Genomic DNA, 13,772 nt, shown 5'->3' with positions numbered 1-13,772 from the left:
CACCACCAAACCAGCTCTCCAAAAAATACTAAAGGATATTCTCTAGACAGGAAACACAAAAACGGAGTATAAATTCGAACCCAAAACAATAAAGTAAATGGCAATGGGATCATACTTATCTGTAATTACCTTAAACGTAAATGAGTTGAATGCCCCAACCAAAAGACAAAGACTGGCTGAATGGATACAAAAACAAGACCCCTACATATGTTGTCTACAAGAGACCCACCTCAAAACAGGGGACACATACAGACTGAAAGTGAAGGGCTGGAAAAAGATTTTCCATGCAAATAGGGACCAAAAGAAAGCAGGAGTAGCAATACTCATATCAGATAAAATAGACTTTAAAACAAAGGCTGTGAAAAGAGACAAAGATGGTCACTACATAATGATCAAAGGATCAATCCAAGAAGAAAATATAACAATTATAAATATATATGCACCCAACACGGGAGCACCGCAGTATGTAAGACAAATGCTAACAACTATGAAAGGAGACATTAACAATAACACAATAATAGTGGGAGACTTTAATACCCCACTCACACCTATGGATAGATCAACTAAACAGAAAATTAACAAGGAAACACAAACTTTAAATGATACAATAGACCAGTTAGACCTAATTGATATCTATAGGACATTTCATCCCAAAACAATGAATTTCACCTTTTTCTCAAGCGCACATGGAGCCTTCTCCAGGATAGATCACATCCTGGGCCATAAATCTAGCCTTGGTAAATTCAAAAAAAAAGAAATCATTCCAAGCATCTTTTCTGACCACAATGCAGTAAGATTAGATCTCAACTACAGGAGAAAAACTATTAAAAAATCCAACATATGGAGGCTTAACAACACACTGCTGAATAACCAACAAATCACAGAAGAAATCAAGAAAGAAGTCAAAATTTGCATAGAAATGAATGAAAATGAAAACACAACAACCCAAAACCTGTGGGACACGGTAAAAGCAGTCCTAAGGGGAAAGTTCATAGCAATACAGGCACACCTCAAGAAACAAGAAAAAAGTCAAATAAATAACCTAACTCTACACCTAAAGCAACTAGAAAAGGAAGAAATGAAGAACCCCAGGGTTAGTAGAAGGAAAGAAATCTTAAAAATTAGAGTAGAAATAAATGCAAAAGAAACAAAAGAGACCATAGCAAAAATCAACAAAACCAAAAGCTGGTTCTTTGAAAGGATAAATAAAATTGACAAACCATTAGCCAGACTCATCAAGAAACAAAGGGAGAAAAATCAAATCAATAAAATTAGAAACGAAAATGGAGAGATCACAACAGACAACACTGCAATACAAAGGATCATAAGAGACTACTATCAACAATTATATGCCAATAAAATGGACAACGGGGAAGAAATGGACAAATTCTTAGAAAAGTACAACTTTCCAAAACTCGACCAGGAAGAAATAGAAGCCCTTAACAGACCCACCACAAGCACGGAAATTGAAACTGTAATCAAAAATCTTCCAACAAACAAAAGCCCCGGTCCAGACGGCTTCACAGCTGAATTCTACCAAAAATTTAGAGAAGAGCTAACACCTATCCTGCTCAAACTCTTCCAGAAAATTGCAGAGGAAGGTAAACTTCCAAACTCATTCTATGAGGCCACCATCACCCTAATACCAAAACCTGACAAAGATCCCACAAAAAAAGAAAACTACAGGCCAATATCACTGATGAACATAGATGCAAAAATCCTTAACAAAATTCTAGCAATCAGAATCCAACAACACATTAAAAAGATCATACACCATGACCAAGTGGGCTTTATCCCAGGGATGCAAGGACTCTTCAATATCCGCAAATCTATCAATGTAATACACCACATTAACAAATTGAAAAATAAAAACCCTATGATTATCTCAATAGATGCAGAGAAAGCCTTTGACAAAATTCAACACCCATTTATGATAAAAACTCTCCGAAAGCAGGAATGGAAGGAACATACCTCAACATAATAAAAGCTATATATGACAAACCCACAGCAAACATTATCCTCAATGGTGAAAAATTGAAAGCATTTCCTCTAAAGTCAGGAACAAGACAAGGGTGCCCACTTTCACCATTACTATTCAACATAGTTTTGGAAGTTTTGGCCACAGCAATCAGAGCAGAAAAAGAAATAAAAGGAATCCAAATTGGAAAAGAAGAAGTAAAACTCTCACTATTTGCAGATGACATGATCCTCTACACAAAAAACCCTAAAGACTCCACCAGAAAATTACTAGAACTAATCAGTGATTATAGTACAGTTGCAGGATATAAAATCAACACACAGAAATCCCTTGCATTCCTATACACTAATAATGAGAAAACAGAAAGAGAAATAAAGGAAACAATTCCATTCACCATTGCAACGGAAAGAATAAAATACTTAGGAATATATCTACCTAAAGAAACTACAGACCTATATATAGAAAACTATAAAACACTGGTGAAAGAAATCAAAGAGGACACTAATAGATGGAGAAATATACCATGTTCATGGATTGGAAGAATCAATATAGTGAAAATGAGTATACTACCCAAAGCAATTTATAGATTCAATGCAATCCCTATCAAGCTACCAACAGTATTCTTCACAGAGCTAGAACAAATAATTTCACAATTTGTATGGAAATACAAAAAACCTCGAATAGCCAAAGCGATCTTGAGAAAGAAGAATGGAACTGGAGGAATCAACCTACCTGACTTCAGGCTCTACTACAAAGCCACAGTTATCAAGACAGTATGGTACTGGCACAAAGACAGAAATATAGATCAATGGAACAAAATAGAAAGCCCAGAGATAAATCCACGCACATATGGACACCTTATCTTTGACAAAAGAGGCAAGAATATACAATGGATTAAAGACAATCTCTTTAACAAGTGGTTCTGGGAAGTCTGGTCAACCACCTGTAAAAGAATGAAACTAGAACACTTTCTAACACCATACACAAAAATAAACTCAAAATGGATTAAAGATCTCAACGTAAGACCAGAAACTATAAAACTCCTAGAGGAGAACATAGGAAAAACACTCTCTGACATACATCACAGCAGGATCCTCTATGACCCACCTCCCAGAATATTGGAAATAAAAGCAAAACTAAACAAATGGGACCTAATTAACCTTAAAAGCTTCTGCACATCAAAGGAAACTATTAGCAAGGTGAAAAGACAGCCTTCAGAATGGGAGAAAATAGCAGCAAATGAAGCAACTGACAAACAACTAATCTCAAAAATATACAAGCAACTCCTACAGCTCAACTCCAGAAAAATAAATGACCCAATCAAAAAATGGGCCAAACAACTAAATAGACATTTCTCCAAAGAAGACATACAGATGGCTAACAAACACATGAAAAGATGCTCAACATCACTCATTATCAGAGAAATGCAAATCAAAACCACTATGAGGTACCATTTCACGCCAGTCAGAATGGCTGCGATCCATAAGTCTACAAATAATAAATGCTGGAGAAGGTGTGGAGAAAAGGGAACCCTCTTACACTGTTGGTGGGAATGCAAACTAGTACAGCCACTATGGAGAACAGTGTGGAGATTCCTTAAAAAACTAGAAATAGAACTGCCTTATGATCCAGCAATCCCACTGCTGGGCATACATACTGAGGAAACCAGAAGGGAAACAGACACGTGTACCCCAATGTTCATCACAGCACTGTTTATAATAGCCAGGACATGGAAGCAACCTAGATGCCCATCAGCAGATGAATGGATAAGAAAGCTGTGGTACATATACACAATGGAGTATTACTCAGCCATTAAAAAGAAAACATTTGAATCAGTTCTAATGAGGTGGATGAAACTGAAGCCTATCATACAGAGTGAAGTAAGCCAGAAAGAAAAACACCAATACAGTATACTAACGCATATATATGGAATTTAGAAAGATGGTAACAATAACCCTGTGTATGAGACAGCAAAAGAGACACTGATGTATAGAACAGTCTTATGGACTCTATGGGAGAGGGAGAGGGTGGGAAGATTTGGGAGAATGGCATTGAAACATGTATAATATCATGTATGAAACGAGATGCCAGTCCAGGTTCGATGCACGATACTGGATGCTTGGGGTAGTGCACTGGGACGACCCAGAGGGATGGTATAGGGAGGGAGGAGGGAGGAGGGTTCAGGATGGGGAACACATGTATACCTGTGGCGGATTCATTTTGATATTTGGCAAAACTAATACAATTATGTAAAGTTTAAAAATAAAATAAAATTAAAAAAAAAAAGATCAGTGAGCAGGAGTATGAATTCCACCAACAGCATGAGCAACTATTTCACTGGACCCGTTACATTACTTAGAGCTCTATTCCTTGGTCCTTCCCGCTGCAGCATGTTATATAACACCTACCTTTTGGGATTGCTATAAGAATGGATCTAAGAGTATTTCTCAAGTACTTCAGGTTTTAAGAAAGTCAGTACTAATCCAACTCTTTTATTTGGATTCTGATGTTAGGTGATAGCTGTGAGGAGATGAAAAAGGCCAGAGTAACTGAATGACCGTTCTAGTTAGGTCTCTCTCAAGGTACCTGTACTTCAGTGGAACTGGTCCTGAGCACGCAGCAATGTGAATGCAAATAAAGGAACTCTGATGCAGGCGCAAAAGTCCAGAAGACAGTCAACAGGTCTGGTTTGAGGACCAGATTTTACACAAAGAGCTGAATAACCTTGAACAGGTCAAATGAACTTTACAGGACTCAGTTCTCTCATGTATTAAGTGAGTGTATTAAAAAGTATGTCATGCATGCTAGGGTACAATGGTTTTCATGTGCAGAAGCATAAGAGGGGAGTTTCTGCAGAATAGGGGGAGGTATGTGGTAAGGGACCAGAAGTAGTTAGTACATACGTAAGAAAATAAGGAATTAGAGAGCAAATAGTGATTTTCAGGGTTGGAAGTGAATGAAAAAATTGAGTAACAGCTACAGGAAATAGCAGAGGCAAGAGAAGCACTTTTCAAGATAAAGGAGATGTCCTTTCCTTCCGAAATGTCCTTGATGGCTTCTCCAGGCCTTCTTGATTCTGGAACATAGTTTTGTCTACCATCTGGTGCCAGTCTATTAGCCAACCTCATCAACGCTGCCTCCAGCTTTGGTCTTGAACTTCATAAAATCATCTTACTGCCACTGTAACTCTTCACTCCCATAACTGACTCCAAGTATTTTTCATGCCATTTTCCCTATCTGGAATGCTTTTTGTCCTGGCTCCTAGGCTTTGAATAAACTCTAGCTCCTTTTTAGGATCTTCTGTAAGCTTACATCTTCTCTTACACTATCCCTTGTACAGCCCATAGGAAGTAATCACTGTTAAATGTGACAATGATAATATTGATGACAATTACAAATGGCTCAAGTAATCTAACCCACAATAGCATGTGTGCAGGTGTGTATTCACAGGCATTATATAATTTCTCACTATTCATAAAATGGCTAAATAATACATGCTTTATCATTTCATATTTCTTTGTCCAAATTGGCCAAAACATATCCTAACTTCTCAAGGGACCAAGGATGGTGTCATGCTCATATTCCTTAACTTTACAGCTTAACATAAAATATTGACCAATCAATACTCATTTTAAGAATGAATTCAGCTACAAACTATTGTTTGGCTTCAGTTATGTAGTTAAGCTGTACATCTCCAAAAGATAATTGTTCCTATTCTTTTACATCATTTTTTTCTATTCGCTTCTACTTTTTAGAGCAATTCAGAAGTTGTTCATTTCATTGAATGTAATACACCACTGATTTTAAGAAGCAGTATCATTTTATGCACTTCTACAATTTATACCACAACATGCTATCGCTTATAGGATGCATCACAATTCCAAAGATGTTCAAGAGTGAAAAAAAAAAAAAAAGTATGTCTGTTAGGAGTAATGCAGCATGACAGTTAATCTAGGAAACATTTGTTATAAACACTAAGAACTCATTCATTGTCAGTTATTGATAAAGGCTTTACAGAGATCCTCTCTAAATAAAACATGTTCAGGAGACAAATATTTCAAATGCCTTTAACCTTACAGCAGTTTCTTAAGATTATATCAAGACAATCTGTAAAGAAATGTTAATTAAAATACATTGCAAATGCAATTAATATGGCTGAACCATGCTTACTGAGAAAGTCAATAAATGTTAATTGTAATTAGAACAAACTTTTTCATTGAACGTGAAAGTCGCTCTGACTCTTTGCAACCCCACGGACTGTACAGTCCATGGAATTCTCGAGGCCAGAATACTGGAACGGGTAGCCTTTCCCTTCTCCAGGGGATCTTCCCAACCTAGAAATTGAACCCAGGTCTTCCACATTGCAGACAGATTCTTTACCAGATGAGCCACAATGGAAATGGAACTCTTCCATTTGAAAATTAGAATCCTGACTTGTGATCTAGAAAATTTAAGTTTGCTTTCTTTGTTGAAGACAATTGTTGTCATACAAATGAAACTTAAGATTAACACACCAGTGACATATCACCTACTAGTGATATATCACAACAAAAACTCTAGACATATACTACATCCAAAGAAAAGCATACATGAGATGAAACAAATGGAGAAGTATCTTCAGATTATGAATTACTGTCCATGATATCTAGAGTGCACCAGCAGCTCCAACAGGTGACAAATGTGAGCTGTGCAACAGCTCATAGCCATAAGAAAATGAACCTGGTGATTGCAAGCCTTATATCCCAACATGGAAAGACACTTTGACAAACTATGAGGCATGGCAACAGTGGAAGATTTAGCCCAAATATAACTGACTGAACTCACTGAACTCTTCCCAAAGTTACCATCCAGACATTAAAAGTATCTACATGGTCTGATTATTATCTGCACCCAGAGAAGCAGCTGAGCAGGCCCTCACAAGAATGGTCTGTCTGCCTGGATGACCTGGTTTTCTTTTTGGGCTAACTCTTTCAACCGCTAGACAAGCCTTCAGCCAAACTGTTGGAAGTTTCCTTACCAAGTACATAGGAATCAATTTCTCAAAGGCTTTGTTCTGACCAGGGAATTGTTACAGAGCCTTTGTAACTGAAAGACAGAATTTATTCCTGAACTATGCTTTTATGTTCTTTTTCCTTTTCAATACATAGTATTTTTATTTTCCTGAATGATTTATTAAACTAGGTCAGGTTCTTTTCCAAGCAGTGAAATTATGAAACATCAGGTAACTATCAGGATTCCTTTTCTGTAGAGGGACTTGACATTTCCATAATAGATTAAGTAAATGCCATTTGATTGTTGAGGACCTGATTTTATGTTTACCAGATGTCATTTTGTCTTTATTAGTGCAGACAAGTCAACCAAATCAACATTTTCTTCTGTCTGATCAGTTACAGCTCTATAAACTCAAACAGTAAGAGCTCTAAGAATATCAGTGTTCCTATATATCCAATCAACCAAGTATTCTGGATGCTAGCCTGAATTATTAAAAATAATATAGACATGATACAAAATGTGTGGGTCCTGTAGGTATGAGCAAACTATGACCAAATCGGGCCTGCTGCCCATTTTTGTACAGGCTATGTACAAAGAATGGTTTTTACATATTGAAATGTTTACATAATAAATGGTCATACCAGTATACCTACATAATAGCCTTGATTTGCTTCCTGACTCAGAAAAACTAGGATGTTAACTATCTGGTTCTTAACAAAAAAAAGTTACTGACTGCTTTTATAGAACATTAATGTTTATACTAAGAAGCTTCCTAGGCCTCACGTTTTATTCCGGGAGGCTGCTGTTGACTACTGCTGCTGCTGATAAACCCAGATAAAGCATGCCATGACTAGCACCTCCACAGCCACAATCTGTTTCCCAAGTCCCTGCAAAACAAAGCCCTGACCTATCAGGAAAATCTGTGCTTACTCTGCATAGGTGCCACAGGTCCTAATATAAGTTACACAGTGGTACCCAGACTCTGTAGCTCTCAGATTTCCAAAGATTCAGTCATATACTGCTGTATTACTCTGCAGAACTTGATTTTATTAGGGGTCTGTTTAGGGCAGTCATCTGAACTGTTAGTTCTATGAACCTTCTGTCTGTAGTTTAGCAGTGTAAGAACTAGAGATAGGAGACAGATGTATATCATGACATCCAAGCAGCTCTCTCTGGGCACAGTTATTAGACCCACAAGTTGTGGGTCCCTTCCTGTACATTACTAGCCATGAGCTTATCTTCATGTTTCAATCTAACACAGTACCTCTCCACCCAGAACAAAATTTCACTTTTGTTATCTAGTTCCCACAAAGGAACAAAGGCTTTTTATCTTGATAGTGAACTTTGGTTTGGGTCCTTAATAATAGATGTGCTTTTACAAGGGTGCAAGTCTCAAGGCTTAAATTGTTTCGCTAATAAGGGGGAGTGCAAGGACTGAAATACTACAGCTACCTGAGATACGAAAAACACTTGTGCAAAACTCCCACACAGCTCCTAATGATTTTCATTTTAGCTGAGGGCAACTTTCCAAAGGCCGTGTCTAATGATGTTAGCACAGCCAGGTATGGGGCTCTTCACTGATGCCAGACAAAATGGTGAAAATAGAATGAAGTCATATGATTGCAATTTGCCATAGGAAGCCATTATTGAAAGGGCATATGGTATTTATAATGAAACACACTAGTTTGGGCTGATAAAAGGTGAAGCAAATTAAACTTAAAAATACCAGATGACAGTGAAGCCTGAAATGTACGCTAGGAAAATCTGCTGAGTCTGTTTTATATGCATAATCAAAGAGATGACTTAAAAAAAAATAGGATATATTAACTCTCACTTAGACAACACTTAGACATCACTTAAACAGTGCTCGATGAGTATCTGACTGCTTTCATGCCTTTGGGAAAGAGTGTAACATAAATACAAAGGAAAGCAATCAAACTGATTTTTATTGCCATCTATGGAGAAGGAAACAGCAATCCACTCCAGTACTCTTGCCTGGAGAATCCCATGGATAGAGGAGCCTGGCAGGCTGCAGTCCACACGGTCGCAAGAGTCAGACACGACTTAGCAACTAAACCACATAAGGTTACCTCAACTTTACCCATATAAACTAGCTGAAATCAGATACCAAGTATGATTTAAAAACAAAAAAAAGAGTTAAGCTTTAAAATGAAGTTTAACTTGAGAATTGGCTGAAAGGTCACAGATTGCATCACTACACTCATTTAATCAACCATCAGTTTCAGTACCTGTGAAACTGGTAATAGCAAATCTTTTCCAAGTGCTCCAGTGCACCTAAATGCTTTTTTATTTTTTATTACCCATGTCTATAAAACAGAATGAGGAGAAAATCATTCAGGAGGCAAGTTGCTCACATGGGCAAGTAAACTGTAAGGGGCCTTGTCAAACTCTAACCACTGTTTACTACTGAATTGCCCATGACAACTGGAGCCTCGTATTCCATATTACATTTCACGGAACGTGTCCCTGCCTTTTGATAAGTGGAAAAGGGTCATTAGCCGCAAAGAAACAATGAACTTGCCAACCGTGTGCTGCTCTAAATCTTAACAAAGAAGAATTAAACACTCAAGTGGAAAATATCACAAGAGAGAAGAGTGCCACCTTCTGTTCGCCACCGGAATGCTTAATCATTTATCAAAATGAAGAGAAAGAAAAGTAATCACCAGGACTTGAACGCTAGCAGGGACACTATTGGGGCTAATTAAAACATTTCAAGGGGAAAAAAAGACTTCAGCTTTAGAAAAATCACTTCAGAATTCTTCGTTAATGCTCAATGAAAACATGTTCATGTCTTTCTTGGAGAAGTGCTTCTGTAAATATGAGACAATACTTTCTTTTCCAGATCAGGTACTTTGAGATTCCATGAAAAAGGTCTTTGCAACACTACTACTTCATAGATAAAGTTCCTAGTTTATAAGATTCTCTTAATGTACCTCCTTTATTTCTGTATACTTTTAATTTTAAAAACTCTACTCCTACCAAACAGATGAACATCATGCATTCTGCAATTCAAATTTATTCTTCAGTTAGTCACCAGTGCTTTGGATAGGGCATTCTATTTGCCATTATTCCACATAACCCGAAGTTCTAACAATCCAGTGGGAAAAGACTCCATACACGGAAAACACTTTTTCAAATATAACTTTCTTAAACTATGTAATCAAGGTCATGACCAGGATTTAAAAAAAAAAAAATAGTTTTCAAAAATAATTAGATTTTTCTTTTCAAAATAAAACTTTCAACTTATGATGCATGTGATATAATTACATGTGTGTGTATGCTAAGTCACTTCAGTTGTGCCTGACTCTTTGTGAGCCCCATGGGCTGTAGCCCAAAGGCTCCTCTGTCCCTGGAATTCTCCAGGCAAGAATACTGGGGTGGGTTTTTCCTACTCCAGATAGGATTATATATTTAGCAATGAAAGAGTTGTGTTTTTATTACTTATATTTAACTTGTATTTAATTATCTTTACTCTCCCTTTTGCTGTGTGCTACTGCCTACAGACAATAAACGATCTAGTATAACTTTTTTACATATGGCTACACTTGGGTCTGTACTCAAATATCATTACTACCCAGAGTCAGAATATCCATTGGCCACAGTGTGTGGTCAGCTCTGTTCAGAGTTCAGTGACCACTTTCTATGAAATAGAAGATGTTGAAATGTACTGCAGGTCAAAGACTAACAAAAAGAAACAAAATATTCAAATTTTTAATATTTGGTACAGCAGAATGTATTACTTCATGGACAAAGGATGATTCCAGGTAGTATTTGTTGGAGACATTGAGGAAAAAATTACAATGGAATATTAGAAAATATGAATTCAAAGGCAAGTAAACAGGTCGTGGTTGCCCTGCCTCTTATGGATGCAGCTGTTTCCATGCTGTTTGTACAACAGAATCCCCACATCAAACACATTAAACTATCTCTTAACCAAATTCCAACTTCAGGTCTTACAAAAGTTGGCATCAACATATTCCCAACATTGTTGGTTTGGATTTATGCACAGCAAAAAAAAAAAAAAAAAAAAGAATTCAAGTGTATTTACAATAAGAAAATTCTGGCTTTATTTAAACCAGGTTTCACCTCCCAACATTTCCCTACTCTCATCTATGAAACTGAAAGAAACATTTCAAAGAGAAAAAAGGCTTGGGGGTTTAAGATAAACAGGAAAGGACAACAACAGAAAGAAAAGAAGCAAAAAGAAGTTTTGGAAGGCAGATGGACATAAAAAGAAAATCCAAATTGCCCAGCCATTAAACTGTGGTCTAATCAAGCCGTGGCACACACTCACAGTAATGAAATGGACAAAATGCACTGCAACTATTCATAGCATGGACAAATCTAATGCTCATAATATTTAGCAAAGGGCATGCTCAAATGGTTTGCATAATCTATTTCCACCAATATCGAGCTCAGAAAGGGGGCAAAAGTAAAATATATTAAAGAAGCTTCTGTAGGTAGTAAAATTGCAAACAAAAGCAAGAAAGTGATTACTACAAGTATCAGATGAGGGTCTGCCTTTAAAGGAAAACATAGTATTATCACTAGGGGATATACAATAGGAGCCAGCATTGTCCTATTATTGACCCAACGGGTGGTTAAATTTTGAAATTGTTATGCTGCTGCTAAGTCACTTCAGTCGTGTCCGACTCTGTGAGACCCCATAGACGGCAGCCCACCAGGTTCCCCCGTCCCTGGGATTCTCCAGGCAAGAACACTGGAGTGGGTTGCCATTTCCTTCTCCAGTGCATGAAAGTGAAAAGTGAAAGTGAAGTCGGTCAGTCGTGTCCAACTCTTAGCGACCCCATGGACTGCAGCCTACCAGGCTCCTCCATCCATGGGATTTTCCAGGCAAGAGTACTGGAGTGGGGTGCCATTGCCTTCTCCATAAAATTGTTATACAACAACGTAAATACTTTATATTCCATTCCATAGGGGTTCTATATCATTATTTAAAGACTACAAGCAAAAGATTAAATGACAACAAATGCCAACAGACCAGAGCAAGCTCTGGTCTGACACATTCAAAATTATGGTGAAAAAATATCCCTTTTCCTAATATAGATTTCTATGCCCAGCCAATTAACTGTCAAATATCAGAGTAACACAAATACTGCACACACTCCAGATCTCAAAAAACTATTTTCCCACTTACCTTCTCTCCAAAAGTGATGGGCTTTTCAAAACCAAAGTAACCTAGAGGGATGGGAGGAAGGTTCAAGGGGGAGGGAACATTTGTATACTTATGGCTGACTCAGGTTGTAGTACTGCAGAACCCAACACAACTCTGTAAAACAACTATTCTCCAAATTTAAAAAACAGTATGTTTGTTTACTAATAAATGCAATTTAAAATAAAACTGTGGCAATTACTACAGAGAACATCAACATTTGGCCCACACATTATATGGTTCACCTGTGAAAAGTATGAAAAGGCCCTAAAAATGTACGAACTGAATTTAAATATAACCACTATTGTGATATATCCCTAGCGGATAAATTGAGAAATGATTAAACCTTTCTTTCACAGTAAAAAATTCACTGCTAACACCTATTTTAATTTCCTATCACTAGTAAAACAAAGTATCGCAAATTTAGCAGCTTAAATCAATATAAATTGAGTAACTTACAGTTCTGGGGCTTCCCTGGAGGCTCAGATGGTAAAGAGTCTGCCTGCAGTGTGGGAGACCCAGGTCTGATCCCTGGGTCAGGAAGATCCTCTGGAGAAGGAAATGGCAACGCACTCCACTCTTGCCTGGAAAATCCCACAAGTGGAGGAGCCTGGGAGGCTACAGTCCATGGGGTCGCCAAGAGTCGGACACGACTGAGCGACTCCACTTTACAGTTCTGGAGGTCAGAAGTCCAAAATGGAGCTCACTGGGATAAAAACCAACATGTGCAGCAGGTCTGCAGGCATTCCTGGAGGTCCGAGGGAAAAGTCCGCTTTATAGCTTTTTCCAGCTTCTAGAGGTTGGTTCTTTCCCCTTCCCCAAGCCTCAAATCAAGTCACGGCCAGAGAGTCCATCTCACAACGCACACCACTGAGACACTGACTCTGCCTCACCCTTCTACCCTGAAAGGAAGCTCTGATTATATTGGACCCACCTGGATAACTGGGTCACTCACTTTAAGGCCAGAGGATTAGCACCTGCAGCTCCATCCATCACCTTAACTGCCCCTTTTTTTCTAACAAGATACTCACAATTTCTGGGGGTTAGGGTGTAGACATATTTGAAAGCCATTATTCTTTCCATCACAATATGTAAAAGCGAAAATTAAGCATGTTATTTTGAAATGTAGAGGTAAATGCCGAAAGAACAACTGGAGATGTTCAAAATGGTTGCATCTCCAGAGACAAACTTGAGTGGTGCGGGATGGAGCAAGCAATACTGTCTTTCATCATAAGACTTGTAAAAGCAACTTGACATTTTAAGTTACATAAAGGAGTGTGTGTTAGTCACTTCAGTCGTGTCTGAATCTTTGTGACCCCATGGACTGTAGCCCGCCAGGCTCCTCTCTCCATGGGATTTCCCAGGCAAGAGTACTGAAGTGGGTTGCCATTACCTTCTTCAAAGTAAAGGAGGCACCTCCCTAAAATTAAAAAAAAATATATATATATATATATATATAGTTGTTTCTCTTTCCTTCTATTCTTAGTACCCATCAGAGACATCCACAAAATAGGCTCTGAAACCATTATCACAAACTGAAGCTTGAAAAAGGTTTTGATTTGTAAGATGAACATTTTAATTGACAGAAAAAAAAGTTCTTTGAGTCTG

General features: G+C 37.8%; 1 long non-coding RNA gene across 8 annotated transcripts in view; it reads right to left on the bottom strand.

The window, feature by feature from the left end:
* Positions 1-13,097, bottom strand: part of LOC147370026 (uncharacterized) — a 253,950-nt gene extending 240,853 nt beyond the window's left edge. For 6 of the 8 annotated variants that reach the window (XR_015168317.1, XR_015168319.1, XR_015168315.1 and 3 more), the window contains exons 1-2: positions 12,624-13,095; positions 12,150-12,190 (exon numbers count right to left, since the gene is read on the bottom strand). This is a non-coding gene — a long non-coding RNA (uncharacterized LOC147370026). Of the gene's footprint in view, positions 1-12,149; positions 12,191-12,623 lie in introns of all 8 variants that reach the window. The other 2 variants (XR_015168318.1, XR_015168314.1) reach the window with 2 other exon arrangements.
* Between the last annotated feature and the right edge of the window lie 675 nt (positions 13,098-13,772).

The sequence above is a fragment of the Bos grunniens genome, chromosome 7, assembly GCF_055505025.1.
Source record: "Bos grunniens cultivar Pamir isolate PY7600 chromosome 7, Bosgru_T2T1.0, whole genome shotgun sequence".
In the NCBI taxonomy this organism is placed as follows: domain Eukaryota; kingdom Metazoa; phylum Chordata; class Mammalia; order Artiodactyla; family Bovidae; genus Bos; species Bos grunniens.
Note: the sequence above shows the minus strand (reverse complement) of the source record. Positions and strands in the feature narration are given on the sequence as shown.